This window comes from Stylophora pistillata, chromosome 5 (genome assembly GCF_964205215.1).
Source record: "Stylophora pistillata chromosome 5, jaStyPist1.2, whole genome shotgun sequence".
Classification (NCBI taxonomy): Eukaryota; Metazoa; Cnidaria; class Anthozoa; order Scleractinia; family Pocilloporidae; genus Stylophora; species Stylophora pistillata.
In genome coordinates, this window is record NC_142523.1 from 17,539,983 (window position 1) to 17,549,647 (window position 9,665).

Genomic DNA, 9,665 nt, shown 5'->3' on the forward strand with positions numbered 1-9,665 from the left:
CGCACTGCCATGGGGTCTCCAGTTTCTGTTGTTATAGCAGAAATTGTGATGCAGAACATCGAGGAACGCGCCCTTTCGACTTGCTGACAAACGATACCGTTTTGGTTACGTTACATTGACGACACCTTCACCGCCGTTCGACACGACGAAATTGACGCATTCCACCACCACCTTAATGAACAAAACACTGACATACAGTTTACCAGAGAAGTCGAAGAAAATGGCAAACTTCCTTTTCTAGACTGCCTGGTAAGCCACAACGACAACTCATTACGGACGACAGTTTACAGGAAACCGACACACACCGACAGATTACTAGACGAGTCATCCTACAACCCTACATCACACAAAGCCACAACTATCAGAACTCTAACACGACGCGCACAATTAGTATGCGACTCGACAGACAGCTTATCCGACGAGAACAAATACCTTCTCCGTGTTTTTACGAAGAACAACTACAACAACGACTTCATCCGACGAAACACTCACCAACCCACTACCACTACCGAAACAAACGACACCGCAACCCCTACGACAACAGCAACCATACCGTACATAAAAAGCATGTCTGAAAACATCTCGCGCATCTTACTACCCTTCAATATCCGCGTCGCCCACAAACCCATCACTACACTACGTCAGTTACTAACCAACGTTAAAGACAAAGACGAACCGAGGAACAGACAGGGAACGATTTATAAGATCAATTGTTCCGACTGCCAAGCCTCCTACATCGGTGAGACTGGTAGAAACCTCACAACAAGACTGACTGAACACAGACGGGCGACGAGGAAAGGTGATGTCAGCAATCACATTGCTGAACACCATCGACTTACCAACCACAACATTGACTGGGACTCTGCGCAATGCCTAACCTACAGCACTGACTATTTTCAACGACTGACTCTGGAAAGCTGGTTTACTAACTTAGAACAGACTCCCCTAAACAGATGTCAACAACTACCCGCTCCATACAAACGACTCATTCACGACAGAAACATCACAAACGACCGAAAAAGAACGACCTAACTTTACCGACAGATCGAAACAGACCAATCACGACCGACTTACGTCACTTGAGTATTACAGCCAATAGCATCACGGCAAAACCAACTGATCATTTCACACGAACTGCAATAAGAACATTCTACTGACAACAATCATTCACTTGACTCCGACGATGACTTCCGCACAGGTTGTCCTTCTCAGGACTACACTCACTCGGACGATCAGACTACACCTTCACTTATTACAATTTGTTGTGGCAGGGCAATTGAAAACTTATCGGCCTTTACTAAATTTTATTTACAACCACTTGCTCGAAAACTACCATCGTTTATTAAGGACACCACCGACCTGCTTAATAAAATAGAGCATCTTAACACAAGCGGCGCCTTTCCAACTGGCACCTTACTGGTCTCGTGCGACGTGGTTTCAGTGTTACCTAACATCGACAACAAACTCGGCCTCACTGCAGTTAGGAAGGCTTTGAATACTAGGGAAAACAAATTTCCATCCACGACTTGTATTTTAGAAGCCGTAAAAATTTGTTTGAAAAGAAACCATTCTATTTTTAAAGAGAACTTCTTCCTTCAAATACGCGGCACAGCTATGGGTCCGAAGAATGCTTGTAGCTATGCCGATCTAACCATGGGCGAAATTGATCTCAAAGCTAAGTTTTCTGGTCCGATAAAGCCGTCCTTATGGTGGCGATATTGAGACGAAGTGTTTGTCTATCAGCGCGAGGAATTTATGCCCGATGTTAGTGCTGGTGTTCTTGCGGAAAGGTGGGTTGAACTAGAGGATGTTGTTGCGTTGACGGTTCTTGCGCCTTTGCGTGTGGGTTAGTTCATAGTGAAGTGTGTAGCTGTATCTACTGTCGTCTAGTGCTTTCTGGTAGGCGGGAGCTGCTTGGTCGAAGGAGGCTTTGTCGGATGAGAGGGATGATTAACTTCTGTTGATAGCGGCGGGGATGTGAGTGTAGATAGACTCAAAAAGCGTAACGAACTCGTCTCTTCCTGCTGACACAGAAACAAAGCCCTCCTACGCAACAGCTGACTTGACACTTTTCGCATCAAATCAATGATGTTAATTGATATAGTATATAAGCAATGGTACTGCGTTATTCTGTCATTAAAATCCCCTGATGAGTGGGAAACAGCGAAACAGGTCTGTAGGGATGAAATGTAGTTGATTGATTCTTTTCTGCCTATCACACGTTATACTCGCTCTACTATATGTATCGAGAACTGTTTTACGGATATCAAGTTTAACCCTTCTATATATATATTTATATATAAATCATTTAGCGAAAAGCAGGTGAATAGTGGTGGATATTTTATCAAGCCGCGAGGTAAATATCCACCATGCTCATAGACAGTGAATAATTTTTTTAGAAACACCATACAGAAACCAAGAAACTTTTTTTGTTTTTAATTTTCGGAAATTAAACGCTTAGTGCGCGATTTTGCTTGGAGGGGAAAATTACTTGCCAATCTCTTCCGAAGTAGCCAATGAGCGCGCGCACTGTTCACTGTTCACCGCTGTGGAATATACTAGATGGAGTTATTTTGTATGTTGGCAATGCGTGGGAAAATTAGAAAAAATTGAATTTATGCATGCAGAACTTTTATCAGGCCTTTAGGCTCGGAAGGGTGCTGGTTTGTCTTGTAGTCTTGTTGTAGATAATCCCACTATTCGTATGATGCACGATCCTCGCAGTAGATAGCGCTATTTAAGCAATAGCGAAAATCAGACCTGAAATAAATCAGGCCTGTACGGGATTCGAACCACTGACCTCTGCGATACTAGTGCAGCGCTCTACCAATTGAGCTAACAAGCCAACTGGGAGCAGGCCGTTAAGTTGATTTGTAATAAACCCGTGAAAGTGATAAATTAGATACAGTTGGCTTGTTAGCTCAATTGGTAGAGCGCTGCACTAGTATCGCAAAGGTCAGTGGTTCGAATCCCGTACAGGCCTGATTTTTTTCAGGTCTGATTTTCGCTATTGCTTAAATAGCGCTATCTACTGCGAGGATCGTGCATCATACGTATCTAATACCGCAGTTCAAAATATATGAACTTCATATATTTCATTGTATCTAATCCCACTATTCTAATTATTATCATTGCTAATTTTACCGTTATCATTATTGTTATTTTTATATTCGGTCTAGTGATGATTGCATGTTACTTCTTCTTGGTGATTAAAATGACCTACTGAGAAGCGAGGCAATGAGACTGGAAGTTTATCGGACAGAGGACTTACACATTTGTAGTCGCTCACACAGTTGTCAATTCCTTGTCTTAATCGCTAAAATTTATGATTGGGAGTGTGAACGTAGTGATAATGTTTGTTTTTGTCGAATATCCTTGCTTCGGCCAAAAAAAAATTAAGAATACATGCTTGCGAGCATGATTACTTCAGCTTCATCGGTGGGCATTTAATTTGTGAGTAAGATTAAGCTTGATATCAAAATTGTTAAATCGGCAGGCAACCATAACGTTACAAATTTGACTACATTACTGCAAAATAATCTTGCCGTCGTTGGTTCTATCCGAATTTGAACGTGCTCTGATAGGTTGTCAGCTTCGGATAATGTGAGAATGCAAGTGCAGAAGAAATAGATGTAATACTCTGAAAATAATTAACTTTGTTTTGTTAATGAACGTAAAATGTGTGCTTCCAGAAATGTCCAAACAACACGCTGTACAATATTAGGTCGGATGCCTGTGTGACATAAGAACATAATGTGAGACTGTATACATATAAGTATCTCAAATTTTCCTTTGATTGCGCATTAATAAGCTGTAATCCGGCGTCGTCGAAGGCTAAGATTTAATTAATTTTCCTCTTTAAGCAACTCTTCCATAAGTTGCTGTAAGTCTATGACGCTGAAACAACTATATGGTGCATGCACAGCCTTAGCATGTAAGGTACAACGTGTTATTCAGTCAAAAAATGAACATTTACAGTTGAAAAAAAATGAAAATCGCAAATGCAGCTTATCCACGCGCCACCTACTAAAGGAAGGGCGATTAGAAAAACTTTACACGAACTAAGAAAGGAGTGGAGAGGTCATTTTCAACCAGACACAACAACTTAAGCCTTATCAACACAGTGCGTTGATTTCGAAATTCGAAATTGATTTAGGACTTCGTATAGATATTTCGACAGAATACAGTATTATAGATATTAAAAAATCTCAAACTTACCGGAAACTTTGAAAGTAGTTTGAAAGGAGCACGGCTTGGTCTTCGGAAGTTGAGCTTCTGCAACAGCTGAATTTAATCAATCAAACCTTGCCTAAGGTTATTACTTTAGTCGTCCTCATTCGTCATCATTTGCATTAAGACACAATTTGAATTGACAGGGGATTAAATAACTATCGCTTGATAAGCAAAAAAAACAACGTTCATAAAAAAAATTGATAAAGAGCGAACAATTACACTTCACTGTTTCACGAGTATGTTATATTTAAAGGCGCAAATGATGAATCATACTTTAGCGCAATCAATACGATCAGAGTTACCGGCGTGTCTGAGTGGTACTTTGTGGCGAGCAATATTTGCACGTAATGGTGAGTCATTATGGAGCAATAGACAAAGCGAGGAAAAGGAAATATTTTGATAAGGAAAGGCGGACTAAAAGAGAAACATAGATCAATATTAAAAGCTGTTATGGCGGTCAAAATCAACCATAAGCTCACGTTTGGAAGATTACGAAGAATCTGGAAGGTCAAAGTATATTTGTCTTACTAAGTTCGACACCATTATGAGGCCTTGGCATAGTCAGTCTTCGTTAAGATCCCGGCCTTCGTTGGCGTTCTTGCGGTTAGGCGGAGGCCGTGTTTTGAAAAGGTACAGGAACGTCTTTTCAAGAGGAGAAACAAATCACTTAGGTCATTGAATGGTGAACAACCTTCAAACGAAACGTAAATCTATTATTCATCTACTCACTATTTGTACTGTTTTGCGCGATTTTCGATCACAAGAAGATATGGATTCCCCGCATATATTCATCTGCTTCACTTTTATATCGTGCAAAATATTTTTGGCAGCAGTCAACAGTCAGTTTCTAAAGCTGTAGAGAATAAAATGAACATTTTCAACCTACTGCCAGTATAGCGAGAGAATTAGAATCTGCCGTCACGATATTGAAAGTTACGTAGAAGTCGATATTCGATGTCTTGCAATAGTCTGCGCCAGTTTCGACTTAAAGAGGACGCTAACTCCCCCACATTGATTCGATTACAAGATAAACAGTTATTTTCTATAGCCGTCGGTACTCTAAAGAGGAAAATTATATATGGCGAGTCAAATCTTGTTTCATGGTGGAATTAAAATCTAGCCAACATTTGCTCTGTGACTCCTTTAAGACGAGGATTGCGAAAATAAGAGTATTTTTTGTCATTTCCAAGACTCACCCTTTATATTCTTCTCGTGCTGGCCTCCTGTAACACACACTGGGTTCCTTCAATTATTTTTAAAATGATTGAAATTAAAATCAGTGGATATATTCAAGCGGGAGTTTAACATTTCAATTTAGTTTTGGTGGGTAGCTCCTAAAAATTTCGTTATATCAGGATACCGATCAAAAAAATTCCGCAATATAACCTTAAAGATCACAGACTTAAGATGATACAAAGTAACTGTCTTCCTGAACTTCATTGTTGCGTCGTTGTCAGCTAGAGCCGTTCAGTCACATGGATACTGGTTTTTAAATTGTATTTAAGAATTTTATAGAAAATGAAAATGCAACTTTTGATTTTGCGTTTAATTCCGTGGTACTTCCGGAATAGAAAGGGTTTCTTTAATTTGTGAATGAAGAATATTTTAACTGTAAAAAATGTAACTCAGATTTTAAGGAACTAAATTTCTGGGTCCAAAAAACCCTAACGTATAAACGTTACTCTTAAGTAACGAATATCCAATGAAAATCAATAATAATAATAATAATAATGATAATAATAATAAAAACACATGCAGAAAGTTCTACATAAATGCAGCCAGATACTTGCCAGGTTGGAGAAAACTTGAACAAGTAAGAGGAGGCCATTGTTCGAGAAAACAGTTTAGGAGTAAAAAAAAAAGGCGTTGACCGACACTCTTGTAAAAAATAGATATGACAGTGTATATTATTGATAGGTTGGACCCCAGAAAGATGGCCACATTTGACGAATAAATAAAAAGTAGTGAAACCGATTTGGATCCTGTGATGTCATTCCGTACCTTAATTAATCACCCATAAAGTATTCGTAAACAGAAGAAAATGGAGTTGATAACTTACCGAAGAGATGAGAGCTGATGCAAAAAGGAGCGAGTGAGTTAAATCTTTTCCGACTTTTCTCAAACGCCAAGACCAGTGAAGCATTCCTAAATAGGATAAAATTTGTAGTCATTCAATTTCTAGATATTGACATTCGGCATCACTTCAATTATTCACTAGGGAAGTCATTGAAGTTGCAAAGTTGACAGGGTTGTCTTCGCGTACTTAAAGGAAGTCTTTACATTTAGTTCTCAATCGTGCATATTAACACTTGGCTAGGATATCAATTGAGGTCGGATAGAGTGTTCACTCCTCTATAAATTTGAGAGCAGTTGTTTCATATCACTAATTAAGAAATTATAAATCACTTACACTTCGCTTCATCTTTACTCGTCAATTCATTGTAGACGATTACGCCATTTGAAATAAAAATTACAGAACTTTAAAAGGAAATCTTTCATCTATTGGCTCTTTTGGTGTTGATCAAGCGACATAATACCAAATTATCTGTGTTCAATTGATTCTTTTAAGCTTATCCACTCTAAAAATGATGCATCTGATATCACAAAAGGTGACTATAGCATAAATAGAAGAAAAGAAATCAACATCATAAAGCGGATCACTCTGAAGTAACCATGAATTACAAAATTTTAGGAGATTTGGTTGATACATGTATGTCAAAAACTAAATTTGAGTCTCGTTAATTGCCTTTTTTTGTCTTGGAATTTTATTGATATATCAGTTTTACAAAAATTCCCGGAAAAGGCAAAGAGGTTCTTCATATTCAACTATTGGTTGAATTGATTTTGGATTTCACATTCCGGCCATTTTATATTTATCAATTCCTTATATTTAATCATGGCTTATGTGCTTAAACAGGTAAGTGTTGACAAGTATACACGTTTTCACTAAAAAATGCGTACATACATATATACATACATACATACATACATACATACATACATGCACACATACATACTTTATTACCACTTCCCCAAAGAGGATTTTCAGAAGCAATACAATTAAGGTAAAAATTAAGTATACAATTAAGCTAAAAAATTATATATCAGACTTAAAATAGAGCATTGACTTAAGTAGCGGAAGTGCTAAGGTTACTTAAGAGGCGACACCTAAGGCGGCGTTTAAACAGCGGAAGTGCTAAGGTTACTTAAGAGGCGACACCTAAGGCTGCGTTTAAATAGCGGAAGTGTTAAGGTTACTTAAGAGGCGACACCCAAGGCGGCGTTCAAACACATTAACCGATTCACAAAGTTTAAGATCGTTAGATAAGGAATTCCATAAAGCAACTGCTCTATAGAAAAAAGTCCTTTGGCCACTTGCTGTTCTAAAGCGAGGTATGTTAAGCATTTAAGAACGTCGTGTTCTACGAATCTCTGGTGATTCAGAAGTTCTATTACCAAAATACGTTTCAATAAGTTAATTTTTCTTCTACAGTATCATAAGCAAATTTATTTTTTTCTCAGTTCGTGAGCGGGCGGTAGATAGATGGTTTATTTGTAAAAAGCTTGCAGCCACTCTCGCGAACGCGAGTTTTCTTTATTCTCAAACACAACCATTTACACGGAGGAAAAAATGCTACTTCTTCTCGCACATGGTCTTAAGGAGGGGTCGCTAAGCCCACATTCTCGTGGAGTGGTCGCTAGGCCCTCCGCGACACTCCCCAGCCAATAAGTTTTAACTGTCAATGTTCGGAAATAAAGGAAATATTTTCAACAGAACGAAATGGAGTTATCATGGCTAACAAAAGTAGTATAGAAAGGGGGCTTACGAGCGCAGTTATGTAACCATCTAAAGGAAATTAATATTATATAAAAAATTGATAACGGCTCAATTTGAAATAATTCAAAAGAAGATTCTCAAGAATCGGTAGCGGTTCAGTTTGGATTAAAAAAAGATTCTAAAGGATCGGTAGCGGCTCAGTTCGAAATTAATAGTATATAAAAAAATTGATCATTAAAAAGCTTAATATCCTAATATTTATAGTATTATTATTCCATAATGGGAAATTATAATTAAATAAAAATCTATATACTATTATATATATGCATAATTATGAAAATCTTAGTAAAGATGAATTAATATCAATTATTAAGGAATTAAAATCTAAAATAGAAGGATTAAAACAAACACCAACACCAGCTCCTAGAACTAAGAAAGCACCAGTGCCGACTCCTAGAAATATACTTGATCAAAATATTCCAGCATCTTTAGCAGAGCCACTGATTCTTATTAAAGTTGAATTTCTCAAAAAGTTAGAGTAAAAAAGACCCAAAATTAAATTAAAGCAATCTAAAATCGAAAGATCAAAAAATTCCAAAATTAAATTAAAACAATCAAAACCAACTCCTGGGACTACGAAGAAACCAATACTAGCTCCTAGAACTAAGAGAACACCAAAACGAGCTCCAAGGAGTAAGAACATACTTGATAGAAATATTCTTGTACCTTTACCAGAACCGTTAGCACCAACCAAAGCCAAATTTCCCAAACAGTTAGAGCCAAAAAGGCCCAAAATTAAATTAAAGCAATCTGCATTGGAAAGAGTTATAAATCGAGAGTTTCAAGAGCTTGAAAAGAGAAAGTCTAAAAAAGAAAAGCCTAAAAATTAATCCGATTAGATGAAAAGATTAAGAAATTATTTGCAGAAAAAGATCAAGCGTCTAAAGTAAATAAACGTGTTAAAGCATTCAGAGGATATACTGAAAGTTATGAAGTAGAAATAAAAAATAATAAAGATCCCCTATCTCAGTTACCTCAGGCTATCAATAGTATTACAGATTTATTTAAAAGTGGGTTACTAAAATCGAGGCCACTTAAGTTCAATGAAGTATTAAAAATGACATTTATCGAAATGGTTGCAGAAGGAGAGGTGACGAAAGTTGCTTATTTCAGATCTCCACCATTTACAATAATGAATCAAGAGGAAAATATATCAATCATTGCAAAGATCTATAGAAATATTACTCAATAAAGTTTCTGTATGGATATCTGAGGGTTCTGCGTGGACTGTTAAGAGTGTTGATGAACATCATTTAAGTTTTGTGAATTACAAGCCATTATCAGCAAGCAGTTATATAGAACGGCCTAAAGAATTAAAAAATTCTAAAAAAGGGCTGATAAATCTTCAAAATAAAAACGATTATCATATAACGGGAAAATTACTGAATTGTGATTGGTCAAGACAGAGGTCTTTTCTTCTTAATGTTTGTAATTGACCCAGGCAAAATTACTTGAAAATGATTGGCTGAAAATCGCTTAGCAACGGCTGCCAAGGTAAAGAAATTTCTGTTTGTTTTGTAACAATGGCGTCCCGTTTTGCGCGAGATCAGTAAGAAAACATTTTGCCCCTTATATCATGAACAAGTAATCACAT

The 9,665-nt window shown here is 37.4% G+C and overlaps 1 protein-coding gene across 3 annotated transcripts in view; it reads right to left on the bottom strand.

The window, feature by feature from the left end:
- LOC111328088 (adenosine receptor A3) overlaps nt 1–5,252 on the bottom strand; it is an 11,208-nt gene extending 5,956 nt beyond the window's left edge. For 2 of the 3 annotated variants that reach the window (XM_022932458.2, XM_022932459.2), the window contains exon 1: nt 4,219–4,976. The gene's annotated coding sequence lies outside the window, so the exon portion shown is untranslated. Of the gene's footprint in view, nt 1–3,425; nt 3,734–4,218 lie in introns of those variants that run through there. The other variant, XR_016001231.1, reaches the window with a different exon arrangement.
- Nucleotides 5,253–9,665: the final 4,413 nt, after the last annotated feature.